Raw genomic sequence first — 17846 nt, 5'->3', positions numbered from 1 at the left:
AAGGAGTATGCTGACACTAGCCGGCGGACACAAGCGCCACAGATAGAGGTCGGGGATGTCGTGGCAGTCAGGCAGCCCATGACACACAAGCACACCTCTCCTTTTCGGAGTGAACCATTACTCGTCAACAAGATGAAGGTTTCCATGGTCACCGCCCAAGGGTCGGGGGGACCAATCACAAGGAACTCGTCCCATTTCAAGAAACTTCCACAGTCTGGGACCAGGCGCTTGAGTGGGAGGGTGCAAGCACACTTATACGAATCGGATGAACCTTATCAAGGAGATCAATGGGATTCTGAAGAGTCCGATCAGGATGTGATGAGACTGAAGGAATTGGACAGTCCCCAGGATGTTGTCATGCACGTCCACAGAGAGCCTGCAACAGACCTCGTCGGTGGATCGAGGAAATGGACTAACGGGCCCACCAGACCGTCACCTGTTGTGAAGAGTCTGGTAACTGTTTAAAATGGGGGGGGGGTGTCACGTTGACGTCGCCCTGGGGGACGGGGAGCGGGAGCTGGGAAGGGAACTGACGAGGAGGAAAAGGAAGTGATGCGTGAGGAGGGGCAGTTCATGTTATACTTCGAAGAAAGAAGACGTGTGCACCGTAACCTCCGCACCTGTCTATTTGCTGCACCACACGCGCCACATAACATATCGTTTGTTGCCGTTTCTAAATAATTTCCTTCTCGGTTCCTTATGTATTTTGATTTTAGAATAAAAACCAAACTTTGGACATTGGTAATGGTTTTCAAAGCACAGAAGTAAGGCAGTTTCAGCTTTGGAAAACCGTCAGATTACCTTTCAATACTATTTTTCCAAACGCACTTTATGCAAACCTCGACACGAATATGCTTTATTCTTTAACATTTATTCTTTAACAAAGTACTTTTTTCTTACATTTAACCCGTGCAACAGTATATATTAACATTTATTGTACAAAACAACACAGAGAATATAAAAGTCTTATTACACAAATTAACACCTGTTCCCATCAGAGTGCAGCCCTTTCACAGCAAAACCGCGAGGGGCAAAAAACGCACAACAATACACAAAAGCTTTTCCAGCCGCATAAAAACAGCAACAAACAAAAAAAACAATATTGCGAAACTGTACACTTGAAAAAAGCCTCGGGCTTCCATGTTATGGTTTACGAAGCATTATAAGGATAAGAAAGTCTCTGTTCATCAGTTTACTCTCTGTCCATTTGCTGAGTGGTCGTGTTCTCCATCCACTAGGAGAACGTCTTCCCAAGACGACAATCGATTCACCAGACTATCCAGGTGCTGCGTGCAGACCGTGCTGACGCACATCTTTGGCGGCATCGAGTACTTCAGGAAGGAAGCCTTAATGTCGGAAGCGCTAGCTCGAAGGGCCGCGTGCGCCATCAGGTGCTGAATGGGGTGGAGTTCATCCTCACTGAGAAAAGACATAAGAGGAAAGGAGTTTAGGTCACTCCTTCGGGCATAAATATTTTTATTAGCAACGACTTGCAGCAAAGAAAACAGTGCCCGGGCACTTTCTAGTCTATGGGGCAGGCGGAGGGCAGTTTCTAGTCCATTTGGTGCCCAGGGTGCAACACTAAAATGCCCCCACGCGCTTGGCATGCTCCACTTCCATACTACACTCCACAGTTAGGTAACTCCTACCCAACATCAATAAATCACTGCCATACAAATGAAAACAGATTACATCATGATTCAAGAACTTTGCAGTAATTCCTCAGCCAAAGCAGAGTACACAAACAGTATATACTAGACTTGATTTTTAAAGCTGTGTGTCAGTTGATGTTAAGGGCACTCTCCTTGACTTTGCCGCTGTGAAAGCATTTATTACATTTTTTTATTGTTGTGTGTTTAGTTTGCAAAAAACCTTACACAAAATGTAGAAAAACAACATATAAAATACATATCCACTAAAATCCTTAATACATCACATTGGCCTATCCCATTAAATTAATCACAGAGTATAACAATATAAATTAAAACAGATATACAGAGTTCATTAAAGACAAAAGCTCCAACATGTGGGATTAGCATTGACTGACCAAATTCGTTTTTTCCAGTTCTTTAGTTATATCTTGCAGAGCGCATTCAAAGCCACAATTAGGGATACATTTAGCCCCCACATACATCTACTCCAGAAAAGGTTCGCTGACAGCTCTGAATCATTCTCAAACCTATCGTTGAAAATCAAGACACGCTTAGGCTCAAAGTAAGAACAAGTAAGCACCAAGTGCTTATGTGTCTCTTGGGAGTTGGTTTCTCTACAAAAACGACACCGAAAGCCAAGGGAACTAGACGCCGGCGCGTCATTATTATCCCAGTGCCATGTCCTCTCGAGAGTCGGTACCTGGTTGAGCCTAAAAACGCATATAGCTGGTTCTTCCCCCATTACACAGAAACCTCTGGGAGGTAGAGGGGCAAGCATTCCCTAGCGTGGCCAAAATTGGAATATTCATTGTATGTAGAGTAAGAATTGACGCAATCTACTCTTTCCACCCAGTCTGCCCTGAAGAGAAACCTCTTCACCAGTCCTGGGCGTTGCACAAGATCTTCTATAGTTAAGCCAAGATAAAGTAATATTGAGTTCATTCTAGCACAAAACTTTCCCATGGATAGAACTAATTCTGATCTAGCAACCTCTCTTAAGGTTTCATATAAAGTGTTTATCGGAGGGTCGCTTATTTGCCTAAGTTACCAAAGGTACCTAGCTTTGTGATATAAGGCAGAGCTCATGGCAGATAACTGCATTGGACACCGCCATAGATAAACCCAGTAGCTCTTTCCACACCTTTCCCTGAATTCTGTTAAGAATCAGACTCATATCATGGGTGCAGAGATCGAGGACTTTATTGCTGCTGCATACATCAATGTTATCCTATTAAATATGGGGAGGCAAGGGGTAAGAAATAGGAAAGGAGCGATGGGAGCACAGAGGAAAAAGTGGGCCACTTTTTTGGCAATTGCGGGCCAGCTTAATGAGTTACACTGTGCAGATACTAGATTTGACCATTGTTGTTGAATAAATATTCGTTCAATTGCACAATGTGTACTCCTGTTTGGGTACTATTCAAACAGTCTGCCACCCGCTTCACCCGGGTCAAGAAACGGGTCTGGCTACATTTCGGTGTATGCAACAGTTTTCCTGTCCCAGAAACTCGGGATAACAGTCCGGGGGTCCTGGGGCAGAGCCCGAGGTGGCCATTATTAAATCTGAAACAAAAGTATTTGACAATACTATAAAAAGAATATTGCCATCATGCCGGTGTAAAGGTGACCCTCGGGATGTGAGGAGGAAGTTGGGGGTATGGCGGTGTGAAGGTGATGCGAGGAGGGGAGCGGATTGCTACGACCTCCAGGAAGGGTCTTGATGCCTCTGCCAGAGCAGGACACTTTTGGTGAAATTAACCTCTTTTAACCTGCATTTTTTTTTTTTTAACAACAAGTTCAGAGAACTGTTTACTTTAAATACCCACAAAACAGATTTCTTCAGAATTATCTTTAATTGAAAAGATGCCGAAAGTCTGCAGGGTGGTAAAGCAATTCTTCCTTCAGTGACCTTCTAAACACGGGTCCCCCTCCCCCAATGGAGGGGCCACTGGGTGGGCGGGGAGAGAGGCACCAGAACGGCAGGAGAAACAGGCGACTACCAGAAGCAGCCGCCTGGAACAGGCTGGGGCAGGGAGACGCGCATCAAGTGCAACAAAGGAGGCTCAGCGAGGGGCAGTGCCAAAATAAGTTTAAAATTGATATTTTATTTCTATCGCGCTCGTACAGAAGTGTTTCAAAGCGTGACAAGGCAAGGGAGGGGAACAGGGAAGAACAAAAACAACAATCTTACTAGGCCCAGTGACATTGAGAACGCGCAAGTGCATGGGAGAGGGGGAGGGGAAAAGTGCATGGAAGGGGGGAGAAGTGGAAAGTGCGAAGCAGAGGAGAAACAGATAAATAACAATAAATAAATAATAAAGACAACCAACAGTGGTAGTGCAGCCAGCAATTTGCAAGTGCTAGGTTTAAGGCAGCAGACACGGTAGGTCTGATGAGTGCAGGAAGAAAAAGGGGGAGCTGTATGGGTACAGATACAGACCCCAGTGCAAGGGGTGGCCCGGAGGCAGTGCGGGAGGGTGGCAGGGTGTGCAGGTACCTGGGCCCGCAGGACAGAGGGTGGCCAGCTGCACGGTGCCAAGAGAGAACAGATCAGCAGGGGAGAAGGAGAGCAAAGGCAGAAGAAAAGAGGAAGGTCTTGAGGTGCTTCCGGAACCGGAGATGGTTCTCCTCATGTTTTAGTGTGGCAGGGAGGCTGTTCCAGAGGGAGGCCTCAGCCGAAGACAGATCTACCCCCAGCTCGTTTCTTTGAAAAAGGACTGACCCTGAGGGAGATGGAGGAAGAGGAGCGAAGAGCTTGATAGGGGAGGTATTTGCAGAGGGATAGCTGAAGGTATTTTGGACCCAGGCCCCAGAAAGCCTTGTGGATAATGCAGAGGGTTTTGATTTTAATCCTTGCATCCACTGGGCGCCAATGGAGAGATTTCAGAGCTGGAGAGATATGATCCCAGGGCTTGAGGTCAAGGACAAGTCTCGCAGTCCTGTTCTGGATGATTTGCAGAGAGCAGAGAGTAGAGGCAGGTAGATTTAGAAAGAGGCTGTTACAATAGTCCAAGCTAGAGAGAACCAGAGCTTGGGATACCATGAGCTTCTGGGGGAAGGAGAGGAAAGGCAGAGTACCTCTGAGGAGGTGCAGTAGGAAATTTGACTTTAGAGACCTCAGATGTGGGTGGAGAAGGAAAGGGTGGAGTCAAAGATGACCCCGAGGTTCTTAGCCTCGCAGGTGGGGGTAGGAGATGGGCCAAGGGAGGCCGGCCAGAGAGTGAGGGGAAAGGATGGTGAAGGTGTGCTGATGAGGAGGATCACCGTCTTGCTGGCATTCAGACAAAGATAATTGGCGGCACACCAATCTTGAATGGCAGTTAGGCAATCAGACATGAGAGAGGGAGAGGAGGTGGCAGAGGGCAGCCTGAAAATGAGTGGAGTGTCGTCAGCGTAGCACTGGAAATTTGAGCAGAAAGTGGCAATGCAGTGGGCGAGAGTTGCCAGGTATTGGTTGAAAAGCCAGGGCAAGAGGTTTAAAAGAGGGGCAGAGGAGGGTGAGAGAGCATCAGCTCCTCCACTCCTGCCGACCCGCCAACACTGTAGACTGCCTGGACCGCCGCTGCAATGCCCTGGAAGCAAACCAAATTATAGCGTACATTTTGTTTATTATGAAATGTTAGTTTATTATGTATACACACCATAACAGGAATATGTTGGGCAATAGAGTATGGCTTTAGTTTTACTGTCCCCATCCTGCATGCAAAAAACCATAATGGCATCATGCAGACTAATGTGAGCCTAACACCCTTCGTTTTAAAGCAATAGTCATTTCATAAAGCATGCATGCAGATTATGCACCCTTCTGACTTCTGATCACCCCATTAACATTTCTAGAGGGCCAAAAGTCTCTGCTAATAGTGCCCCCTCCCGCCCATCAGTGCCTAACGGCTCTCATTGTAATGCTCTGTTGACACAGAGTAACATGTCAATTCCCTGAGAGAGCCGCTCTGCTGCCCAGAGCTCGAACAATGAGGGTGCCGGCGGTGTCGTATATAACAGCTTGTTACCAGCCACTAATTGCACTTGTAGAAAGTCTGGACTCTGGGTGCTTCACCAGCCCTTATTATAGTGTTGCAGTTCCTGGTTAGGAATGTTGGTATTGTATAACCTCATACAAGAACAGTATATTGTATTGGCTTCCTGCAAGACCCAATGTATTTAAATTTGTCATGTTTAGAATGCGGTATAGGGATAGAGCACCAGTCAATCAACCTATTGTTTTCAATCATGGTAGGGTAATCATAACACTGGTAGTAGGGAATGGGTTCTAGAAACTGAACGCTCCTGTGCTGAGCTCTGTGTAGTCATAGTTCTTTCTCTGGTATTTCTTTGTAGGGTCACAGGGAGGAAGGGGCAAACCCAATGCCCATTGTGGGAAATTTCTTACAAAACGGTCCTGGTTACCTTGCAGTAAGTTATGATATATTCGACCCTTATAAATAAAAAGGAACGAATTTGGTGCGGGTCGCTCATCTGTAGGTGACCTACAGATGAGCGACCCGCACCAAATTCGGCAACAGCCTTAGGGATTCTGCAAGACTGACCAGAAATATTGCCAACCGGCACCCAGAACAACATGGGATAACTTCCCCCAGATACACTACTTTTGCCTTGATAAAGACCCGTTGGGGTTGAAACACGTGTCGGCTGACCACTTTCCTCTTACCATGATGTCCACATTTGGGACAATAAAAACCACATGTGAAGACACAGCAACCTGAGTGAGATCCTTTTTATTTATAAGGGTCAAATGTATCATAATTTACTGCAAGGTAAAAAGGACCTTTTTGTACGGTAATCATATAACACACCTTAGGCTAAATCCATGATAAGACTTGTGGATAGGTCTAACTCTACACCTAAACATCATGATAGGTCCAACTTAAGTTCAACCTTATAACACAATTATCTGTTAGTATATACTTGCAAAACTTGAATCTAAAAACAACTCAGAAGGACAAATTACTTTTTTTTATAATAAAGGAGACTTTTATATAAATTGCCATTAATTATAGGAACACATTCATTTCATGTTCCGTGTTAAGGCCATTGATGGCACTATGAAATCTACAAATGCACCCGATTTCCATTTGTTTTAGCAGCCGTTTTAGGCCCCCTGCCCACGGTTTGCTATATTTGTAATTCTGTAGACCAACAAATCTCATCTTGCTCTTGTCTGCCACCTGGTGGTTCTCCTGCCGTATTCTCAATTGACTTATCATACTCCATATGTAAACTTTTGTGCAAACACATTATTGCATATACTACAAACCTTGTTTTACAATTAATACGTCAATTGAGAATACGCATCAGAGAGCATCTCTCCAGTCTGAACAATCCTGCCCCAAGATTGCCTTTGGCCAACCACTGGCAGGAGAAAGTCACCCACATGCACATAAATACAATAAACAAAATGGCGTCCGCGTCAGATCACATGCAGGACACCGACCAGAATGCATTAATCCGCACAGGAAATCCAAGAATAATTAGAGATGAGCGGACAGGTTGAATGACCTGGAGATTTAATAGTATGGCAGTTTTGAAGGAATTGATGGAAATGTTAACCTAGGATTCTTTACTAGTTTTATAATTAATAGAAGTAGCTTTATTCAATTCGTGCCGAGACCCTTTGCAGCAATAATTGGGTAATTTAATGGTACAAGTCTGGTTATACACCATATTAGAGCCCCAGCGCTACAATGGGAGACATAACAATTTCGCTGTCTAAAATATATATTAAATATAGATGGAAGCAAAGTTAATGATAGGTAACCCTGTCAGTTAAACAGTTTACTAGTAAACATTAAACATAGGCACAATAGACACAAGTGTTTTTATTCTATAATTTCAGAATGAAATAAGGCTACATGATCACAACAGAATAATTTGCAAATGCAAGACAAGACTTAAACCCAACTTAAGCAATCAATAGGGATGTTTCAGAAGTAAACCCAATAATATGACGTATTGGGCAAGACTAATAACATCTCAGTTTCTTTGATTTCAGAATCACAAGTCGATGTATGACCAATGAAAGGCTACCACTAAAGTTATAAATTAAGTGTCATGATGCCCGCTCCCGGGGAGCCGGTTCAAGCCCTGCGTCCCCGAAAGCGGACATCCAGTCCCCAAGGAAGGACCCAGCAACCCCATATAGGGGCCCTTTGGACAGTGTCCTGGCGCCTATGGCGCGAGGCTCATTATGGGAGTGCTTGGATGCACTTACCTGATGCAGACCATGCTGCAGGACCCGGCCTCCTTGAGGCCTGAAAGGAACTACTTTACCTGTGGGACTAATTTACCATCCGGGCGTGGTCGGGGAAGGATACATACCTGGAACTTCTTCCAAGGCTATTTAAACCCCACCCGAACAGCCACACGTGCTTCGCGTTGTTCTGCATCTAGCAGCTGGACGCTCACCGTGTCTGCTCCTGCATCCTGACTTCTGCCACGCCTGCCAGCATCCTGGATCACCTGCAAAGGAAGAGAAGAAGAGAACAGAAGAAGGAAAAGTCCTTACCTGCTAAATCCGCATCCCGGAGACATCTCTCCGACAATCCTGAAAAGGAAGACTTTAATTTAAAAGCTCATCGCGTCGATCGCTGCAGCGCCGCATTCCACTCACCTTTACAGGGCGCCTCCATGTTCAGCAGCGATCATCCGGATTCGCAGTCACGTCCCAGCGCCTAGGGAGAAAAAGAGCAGAACAAAAGGTGAGAGAGAGAAGGGAATAAGGAAAGCTAAATCTCCATGTTAAGACTTACCTGTTGATTCATTCCCTCTTCATTTCGGGTCCGCGCCGCATCCTGGCATTTCCGGACCCCAGCCCCTAAGGGGAAAAAGAGACATCAGCGTTAAAGAGCGAATGAAAAGACATTACCAAAAAACGCTCATTAAAGACTTATCTGATTTCTACAAGGATTTCACCTCTCATCTCGGGTCGGTGCCTGTTCCCCGGCATTCCGTACCCCAGCCCCTATGGGGAAAAAGACACTAGCATTAGTACATTAATGCATGGACACAAGGGGAACCTCTTATCAAAAAACTTACCTGGAAGCCAAGCAAGTTTGGTTCTCACCAATCCGAAAATCCAGTGAAGTAGCTGGATACCAACGCGCCCCTGCATCAGAAGCAGGATGGAGATCTCGTCCTTCCAGACCCTAAGGTGAGACGCTACGAGAAATCACAGAAGGGTTTCGAGGAGGGTGAGAGGGGAAAGTGGGAGGCCGATTGCATTACCCCGCAGACAGTTAATCCCCTATTTTCGCCCACAGAAGGATACTTCTGTGAGCCAGACAAGCCAGATTTGGGGGCCCGGTCCAGTCCGTCTTCCGAACCCTGCGCATCACCTTAGAAGAGGTCACAGCAGCGCGAACCAGGCCAGCGCCTCCGTGGGAGTCAGGTGAGCGTAACATTAAGTGACACAATGGGTGAGTGTCCAACTGACCATAAACCACCTGTGCTTAGGTACAAGGGACATTATTAAAATAAGTATCACAGCTGCACTATGATAATTTCCAACACGGGCAACAACCACTTCTATTAAGCCAGTAGAGAACTAATTTGCATGCTAACTAAGGCAGATAATGTAATCTAACACTAAGTGAAACAATTATGGGTGATTTACAGAGATGTTTCAGACAGTTTTATAGGACCATTTGGGAATTGGGTTGTGGCTTGTGGTTGCTTCACTATGTCAAAATTACAGTATCACAATTGCTGTTAACCACTACTAGAGGTGCCAAAGGTTGTTGAATATGGTAATCACAATCTACAAAGTAGGGTTCTAACAAAACAATCTGTTTGTAATTAAATTTATTTTTTCACCTTCTTTATGTCTCTCAATGTCTCCCCTCTCGCCCTCTCCTTTTAGTGATATTTTAAGTTTTAAGCATACATGGGGTTGTAAAGATTAACTTTGAACAAAAGGTATATTGGTTACTGTAACACGAAGCTTATACATCAGCCTAGAGAAAGACCAAAGGATATTTCCTTGGAATTATAATCCATCATCCAGCTGGTTTAGAGGACATTTCTTTGGGAACACATGTTATCATGATGATGTAAATCATGTTCTGTATATGAATACAATACATATTTATTTTCATCCATATTGGCATTATGAATTCTTTTTGATGTGAGCACAACAGTCAACGCATAAGCCTAGTTCTAATCTCTTACTCCGTTAATCAATTTAGGCCAAGGGTAAGGCCCAAAGCACCTAGCACTCTGGCTCGCTGTCAGCATATGATATACAGCATAGTACCAATTAGAGCCCAAGCGCACTCATATGGGACTTACCCTAAACTGCATATTTTTTGTGGCACTTGCGCTGCAAAATTACTGAGACCACTGTTACAGAAAAAAAAGAATGATGGTTCTAATCTGAGAATATCTGGTTGAATAGCAACTCTACCTTTTCTCACTTTCCCCCAGCGTCTCACTGTCTCAAGAGCCTTGGTTCTCTCTAGGCTGGACTATTACAACAGCCTCTTCCTCAACCTCCCCGCTTCTACCCTGCGCCCTACGCAACTCATCGAGAAAAGAACTGCAAGAGTTATCCTTGAACTCAAGACCAGGGACCGCATCTCTCTGGCGCTGAAATCTCTTCACTGGTTCCATGTGGCTGCAAGGATCAAGTTCAAGACCCTCTGCATAGCTTTCTGGGGCCTGGGACCTACTGACCTGCAATGCTCCCTACCCAAATACTGTCCCTCTCGAGCCCTGCGCTCATCTACCTCCAACCTTCTGCGAGTGAGCCGGTTTTCCAAGCAGAGATTTGGAGGGCGATCCTTATCCTCAGCAGGTGCCTCCCTATGGAATAGCCTCCCTGCGACACTCCGTCTTGAGCCTGATCTTATTAAGTTCCGGAAACTCCTCAAGACCTACCTCTTCTCAGCCGCCTTCTCTCTCCCCCTACCCTGCTAACCTAGCTCTCTGCTCTTTCCATCTCTCCCTCCTCTTAAATACAGGTTTCCGACTGGTGTACCTCAGAGTCTCACAGGTCCCTGGCGCCCCCGCCAGTCCTCACTGCACTTGCCTCAGGGCCCTGCACTCCACCCTCCTCACTGCACTTGAGAATGAATCCAAGAGAGCTGCTCTCTCTGCACTTGCCCCAGTCACCACTGACTGGGTGCACTTGGACCGCCCCTCCCTTGACAGTCTGTGCACTTGCACAATCCGAATGCACATTTGCCTGAAGATAGTCTGTCTATTCTCCTTTTTCTTCACGCCTTAATGTGCACTTGTTAAAACCGCAGAATCGCTGTCAGGCCATTTGCTGTATCTCAACTGTTCAATGTACCATATTCACGTACTCTGCCTGTGCAGACTATTATCGTCTCAGAATTTCAGGGGCTCTGAGCAACTGTTTTTCCCCCTGCACGTTCGCACCCTCCTTGAGCTCTTTGAAACACTTGCCTGTGTATAAGCAATTTATAAATAAAAACATTACCATACCAAACCAACAGGCAATGCCATGTCATGAAAACTGCCAAATCATTCAAATCTACTTTTGCAAACTCCTATGCTGTACTACCTAATGAGAAGTTGCCCAACAATATTTGATCGAATTATCAGCATTGTAAGAAGCCAGCTCGGTGCTGGGCTTTCAGTTTCCCAGCTACACAGTGATTTCATATTAGGCTATTTTTGTTTTATTTTTTGGTGGACACTTGGGCTATTTTGCGTTAATTTTGACGGCAGATATTTTTGTAGAAAGGACGCCTCAGGTATAAATTTTTTTTAAAAAAAACAGATTTGCAACCACCCACCCCAGGGCCCCTCTGTACCGGACCAACAAACCCACTGCACTACCATTACGTGAGCTGGTTGGTTTCATTTGGGCTACCTTTGACACATCCCAAAGCTTTGTTTTTCTTGTTTTTTGCCCCCAACCAACTGTCATTACCCACCTCACCCCCACTCTCTAAACAAACTCACGCTCCCAACCCTACCAAGCATACCCCACCCCCTCACTAACCCCACCTATCCAGTCCCACCCTGTCTATCCCCACCCATCCCCTTTGTCTACCCCTGCCTACCCTCTACTGCCAACCACACCCACCCTACCTCCACTCGTTAACCTACCCACCCAACCTCCACTCCCTATACCCAATATACCCTCCCACACTCCCTACCCCACTTCCTCAACCCCCACCCCAATCTCTCCACCCCAACCCACACTACCCCCCACTGTGGACATGGGAAGCAGGCCCAAATGGAGATGGCCATGTGGGAGGCCCCAGGTAGAGCCACAGTTTTGGGCCATGGAATTAACAGACCCAGTGAGGGTTTATTGTGTGGACAGGTGGACTGGGTCCCCCCTCTGGCAATAACAGGCAGGCTACACCAAAAAAAGTGGGAACACAAATGAAGGCACCAAAGTCTTTGCAAAAATCAGAAACAGATTTATTACAGGCAGAGAAGTAGACATATTGCCAGCAGAGTAAATTTGGCACACTGGACACAGATGATTGGCTGTACAAAGCTGCGGGCACAAGGTGCGGCATTGATAGCAGGCATACAAGGTAGGCAAGCCCACTTGCATGGGACCTGGGGGTGTGCGAAGTACCCTTAGATGCAAAGGGGGGTGACACCCAGGGAGGAAGAGAAGGGTTGAAGAGGGTGCGATAGAAGGGAGGGGCAAGATGTGGGCTCCAGTCTGCAGAAAGACACCTACAGGCCCATAAAGGGAGGAGAGAGAGGGGAGATGGGGGGGGGGAGAGAGGAGGATGGGGAAGTGGGGGGAGAATGGTGAAGAGGGGAAATGAGGGGGGAAAAAGAGTTTGGAGGCATGCTGAGTAAACCTCCAATAACCAGACAGATCATGACAATCCTCTAAGGAAAAAAAAGACTCGGCGCACCCTTTTGTGAGAAGAACAAGAGCTTAATTTGTATACGAAAAGAAAATGGTGACAGTATTATAAGTCCACTGCTGAAGAACTCTCGATCTTCAAAGCAAACGCCATGCTATAATTACAAAAATCATCTATGATGCACACAATATACAGTGTTCATACCTCACCTACATTGGCTGCCACCTACCTAAATACCATTGATTACAAATGAACCCCCAATTAATTGGCCACATCCTCTTCGCCTCCAACTTCTCCACACATGGTTTCGAGCTCTTCTGCTTGGGATACATGATGTGCACCTGGCCATCAACATGAGTTCAGTAGATAACTTCTATGTCAGTCTGGTCCTTGCGAATTTAGCAACTCCTTTCGCATCCCAAACACCCCGATCATGCCTCCCCGTCGCAGTCTTATAAGAGTTGGCATCACCCTTTCCTCTCCCTGGTACAAATCATGGGCCTTGTTGTCCTCCCTTCTCTCTCATCACCCACTCCTCCCGAGGGGCAGATCTGGGTCTCCTGCAGGTCCCACAAATCAATCTAATTTGCAAAGGATTTTGGAGTTTTGCTCATGGGCATCTGGTAGTTCAAATGGGATGGGCATTATCCTGGGGGTGCAGGCACTGGTATCCCAAATCTCAACTTGTGTTTTAGCAGTTTAAGACCAGTGCCACGACTCCCATGGATTGGTCCTTCACAACCGGCTGCAGCCCTCCTCTTGTTAGGCCGTTCACATTCCTTTCCAATTTCGTGAAGAAGGTGGTGGTGGTGGGTGTGTGTGTGTGTTCCCTGCCTCGCTTGGGGTGGGGGTGAAATATTTGAGCACAAGGCTTTGTTGTTCTGCGTTTACAACACGTCCTGCGAGGATACATGCCTACCTTCGTTAATGACATTGCTCATCATGGAGCAGGGATTTGTCTCATGTGTGGTGTGCACATACAGTGTATCTAACTAGCACTCTATAAAGCTTGTTGGTAGTTACCTTAAAACTATCTTAAGTCCTAGTATTAACATGCCAAATGCCATTCACCTATACCCACAGGATTGCACCCCCTGCCCCGTACCCACTTATGTACATTTCCCATGTATTAGTATAATTTCCTTCCGCAGTCTAAATAGTTTGGGATGGGCTGGGATCTGAACGTGCATCCCAACATCGTCCCCCCCACCCCTTTAGTTAATCCTCCATCAACTAATCGCTCATTCCCTCTCCTCCTATCCGCTTCATCCTTTGGGACCCACACCCTGCATACATGGCGTACACTTTCCCCATCTTGGGCATACTTCTCCGAGGTACATGTGAGGTAAACAGACAGTATTTGTCTGGAATGGCTTTAAACAATTTGGATGAATCTTCAGACAAATAATTCGATCTCTGCCTTCATATCTTCAGCGAGTGATTCTTTTCTGCCTGTAGGATTTGGGTTAGGGCCTGGTTCTGTCGCTCTGTGGCTGGCTTGGGTGAAATGGTTAGGTGTGCTTCGGGCACCACAAGAATGGCTGAGTGCAATTTAGCCAATGCACAGGTGCCTCGCAAGAATTGAGAGAGGTGCTGGTATGCTTGCTGACCGCATACCCAATAGAGATCCATAAGAGCCGCTGTTCCTTTAGCAAGTCTGGAATGAACAGTGTTTTATTGCATTTGATGTTATTCCCAAAAGGACCTGTCCCATGTCCTCGAAAGCAAAACATTCTTCAGCTGCTTGAACATTTGCTGGCACGTCCCAATCCATGTTACTTTTGACACAAGCGTAGCTCATATTGTAAAACAGTTCTTATTGACATTCCATACTACTTCTCCAAATCCTGCCAACCCCCCTGCCGCCCATCTCACCACCACCCCTCTTGCCCCCCATCTGTTTGACCCAAACAGCACTCCCTCCAATTTCAACATGGGTCGTGGTTTGCATTGGGGAGCACAATCTTCTTTGGCACATTTTTCCTAGTCCATTAATACAACTTGTACCTTGTGCCCCTGGAACAAACTGCAAACTGAACACAGTGCCAGATGAACCAAACACTGAACTTCTAAGGATGGCATCTCCCGGGGTACTAACATTTTGTGTGTCCCCAATGCATGGGTGCTAAAGGAGGAGACATAACAGCTCCCGTTACACCTCCATTTCCCCACTGAGCACATCTGGCTGTAGCACACGACTAAATTCTGGATGGTGCACATCAGCCATTGTTTAAAAAAACAACTACTTTTTAATGAGCATATTCATTTTCTAGTCCCCTTTTAAGCCGCAACTTCAATTGCCATAATATTGTGTCCTGTATAAGTGTTCTCTTGAAATTTACTACAGTAGTCATAAAATCATCAGTGGGTGTTGTGGAATCAAACTTCTACATTTACACATCCCCTACACTACACCCCCCCCCCTTTATATGGCCTAACCATATACACTGACTTGCCAAGTACACAAATATGCCAAAAAGAAACCCACAAAAAAGATAAAAAGTTAACAGAGCACAGTGATTTCTATGGAACCATTTAAATGTAATATGAAAGGGACAGGTAAACCGTGTAATAGGTAAAACTTTTTTTTTGAAAGATGAAAATATGAGCAACAGCAGCATATTAATATTACAAAATATGAGTATACACATATATTGGATCCGTAGCTGGAAGATGTAGGTGTGAACAGTATCCTGTTGAAATAAACAAATAATGACGGAGCACCACAAATCCTTTTTCAGCATAGTCATTTTACTAAAAAACTGACTATACTCATAGAAGGGGGTGATGTATGGGGTGCCCTCCTGACAGAGAGGTGCACCCAATACTGCAGTTACTTCACCTTGACATCAAATGGATTGGCACACACTACCATGTAAGGTCCGTTCTAGCACGTGTCTCTCCACCTGCTGACAAAATTACACACAAACGCCATCCCCTGGATGTAGCTGAAGCGGTGGCGAGCTTGCAGAATCTGGTGCAGCGCTGCTTTCTCCTTCCGCTCGTCATGGTGCCATCTGTCGAAAAAGGCATTTTATTGATTTTGTTAATTCAGTCAAGTACAAGAATTGACGCAGCCCTGTGAGCATTGTAAGCACTCTGCACAGGTGATAGTGGCATGTGCTTGCATCTACCCATCAGTATCTTGTGAGGGGAGAGGTGATGGTTCCTGCAGGGCTGAGGACTTGAATTGAAAAGGGCCAAAGGCAAGCAATGGACCCAATTCTTTTTAAGAGTGATGCATACTTTTGATAACTTAGCCTTCAAAAGGCCGTTCATTCTCTCAATGCTGTTGGCCTGGGGTGATACATGGAGCAAAGTCTTTGCATTTAATCCCTAAAAGAGCCGCAATCACTTTGAACAGCTCATTAAAGAAGTGGGTGCAGTTATCACTTTTAAGAGTCTTGCACACTCCCCATTAACGAAACACTTCTCTTACCATCAGGATGTGTACATGGACCAGCCTCAATCCAATGGGAAAAGGGGCACATGACAACTATAAGATAGCGAAAGGTGTTGCACCATTCTCCCATGTCTGCAAAATTGACATGGAGGTCTCAAAACAGACCACTTAGGCGAGTCCTGATTGTATGTCCTGTGTTACATGTCTGACAGACAGTACAGTTTGATGTGAACACATTCAATAGCTATTGTATATTTGGCACGTACCAATCCTCCTGAATATCAGCAGCGATATGCTGTTTTTACACATGCGAGGGGGTAGTGCAACTGGTTAAATGCTACCAAAACCAATTCCTGAGGCTGCACTACTTTCCCTGTACTAACCTGCCTCCAATCTAGGTCTGTAGGAGACTGCACACCCCCCCTCCTCTTCCACACTATCTTCTCACTTTGCGGTGCTTCAGCCTGCAATTCTATGGCTTCAGTAATGGGTAGTGCAGTATACGGAATCTGTATTTGCGATTGCATACTGACAAGTGCGGGGTGTTGAGGTATATCTAATAAAAACAGTTTAAAATAAAAGTCAATATGCAGCCAATTTTGTGGCAGTATCCACTGCTTCGTTAACAAGTGAAACAAAGTCCCTGCCATTTGTGTGGGCAGCACACTTCATGATTGCAGTAAGGTTTGGCTGTGAGAGAGCATGAATCAATCTGTCTAAGGGGGCTGCATGCTGTATTGGAGACCCACCGGCCCTCTGAAACTCTTCTGATCCGCCCCAACAATGCAGAGTGTACAGTTGTTATCACATATGCAGAGGCTGAATAAATTGTTACTCAACATCCCTGCGCTGCCTCTAGCCTCTCAATGAGAGCAAACAGTTCCAACACCTGGGCAGGATAACGCCCTGGTAGTCTCTGTTTAATGAAAACCTTGTACTCGCCATGAACCAACCGGACCACTGCTGCTCCAGTATGTCACTGGCCTGTCTCCTGGTCAATAGTCGACGACCAGTCAACAAAGAATACCTCTACATTATCCAAGGCATCATCTCATGCTTTAGGTAGGTCATCGTCCGGGCCTTCGTAAGTGGCACAGTCATGGACATCGTCAGACTGAGTAATGGGTTGTGTCAAGAAGGTAGCAGGATTTATTGTCTTGCAACAAACAATGTAAAAGGATGGATTGGAAAGAATAACTTCATAGGCCAAGGCCCTCTGTGTTGTCAACGTGGACTTTGATCCCTTAAGTATCGCAAACACTGCATGTTCTACATACAGGGTTACTGAGCACCCCATAGTTATTGTGGCTGACTTCTCAATGGCAAAAGCAGCTGCAGCTAATATTCACAGCGGAACTCCCCTGGCATAACGGAATCTAGCATACCGCTATAATACGCTAGAGGTTTATGACAGAGCTGGGTTGTATCAAGACTGCTGAAATCATCTGATCATCAGAGTGTGAAAAAAAGATAGAACCCTTTAGTGTAGTCAGGGGTTGCAAGGACAAGGGCAGTGGAGATGACCTCTTTCAACTCTTGGAAACTAGTGAGCATTTTGTCAGTCAATATAATGGCATTTTCATCCATTGGGCCTCTAAGGGCTGGCAGCAGTGGCCGAGTACATGATGAATAGTCAAAGATCCAGGCCCTACAATAATTATACAACCCCAGAACCGTCTGCATGTCCTTGACAGTCACTGGCTAGGGTGTGCTGTGCACCGCTGCTGTGCGTTCTCAAATCACTCTCTTACCATTAACTGAAATCAATTGGCCTAAATACAACACCTCCCGTTGACAGCACTGCAATTTTGCTCTATCCACTTTGTACCCTTTGCCGGCCAACAACCGTTATAATGCAATACAATCTTCCCTACACTTTTGCTCAGTACTACTACACACTAACCGATAGTCTACATAGTGAATGATAGTACTCGGCCATTGGATATTGCCCAAATCTTCATACAGAACCCA

The 17846-nt window shown here is 45.7% G+C and overlaps 1 protein-coding gene across 1 annotated transcript in view; it reads right to left on the bottom strand.

The window, feature by feature from the left end:
• Nucleotides 1-907: 907 nt before the first annotated feature.
• The window catches only part of LOC138565875 (cyclin-P-like), a 349626-nt gene continuing 332687 nt past the window's right edge, over nucleotides 908-17846 (bottom strand). The window contains exon 7 of the mRNA XM_069643028.1: nucleotides 908-1419. The gene's annotated coding sequence lies outside the window, so the exon portion shown is untranslated. The remainder of the gene's footprint in view (nucleotides 1420-17846) is intronic.

This window comes from Ambystoma mexicanum, chromosome 2p (genome assembly GCF_040938575.1).
Source record: "Ambystoma mexicanum isolate Mex_15411 chromosome 2p, UKY_AmexF1_1, whole genome shotgun sequence".
NCBI lineage: Eukaryota > Metazoa > Chordata > Amphibia > Caudata > Ambystomatidae > Ambystoma > Ambystoma mexicanum.
Note: the sequence above shows the minus strand (reverse complement) of the source record. Positions and strands in the feature narration are given on the sequence as shown.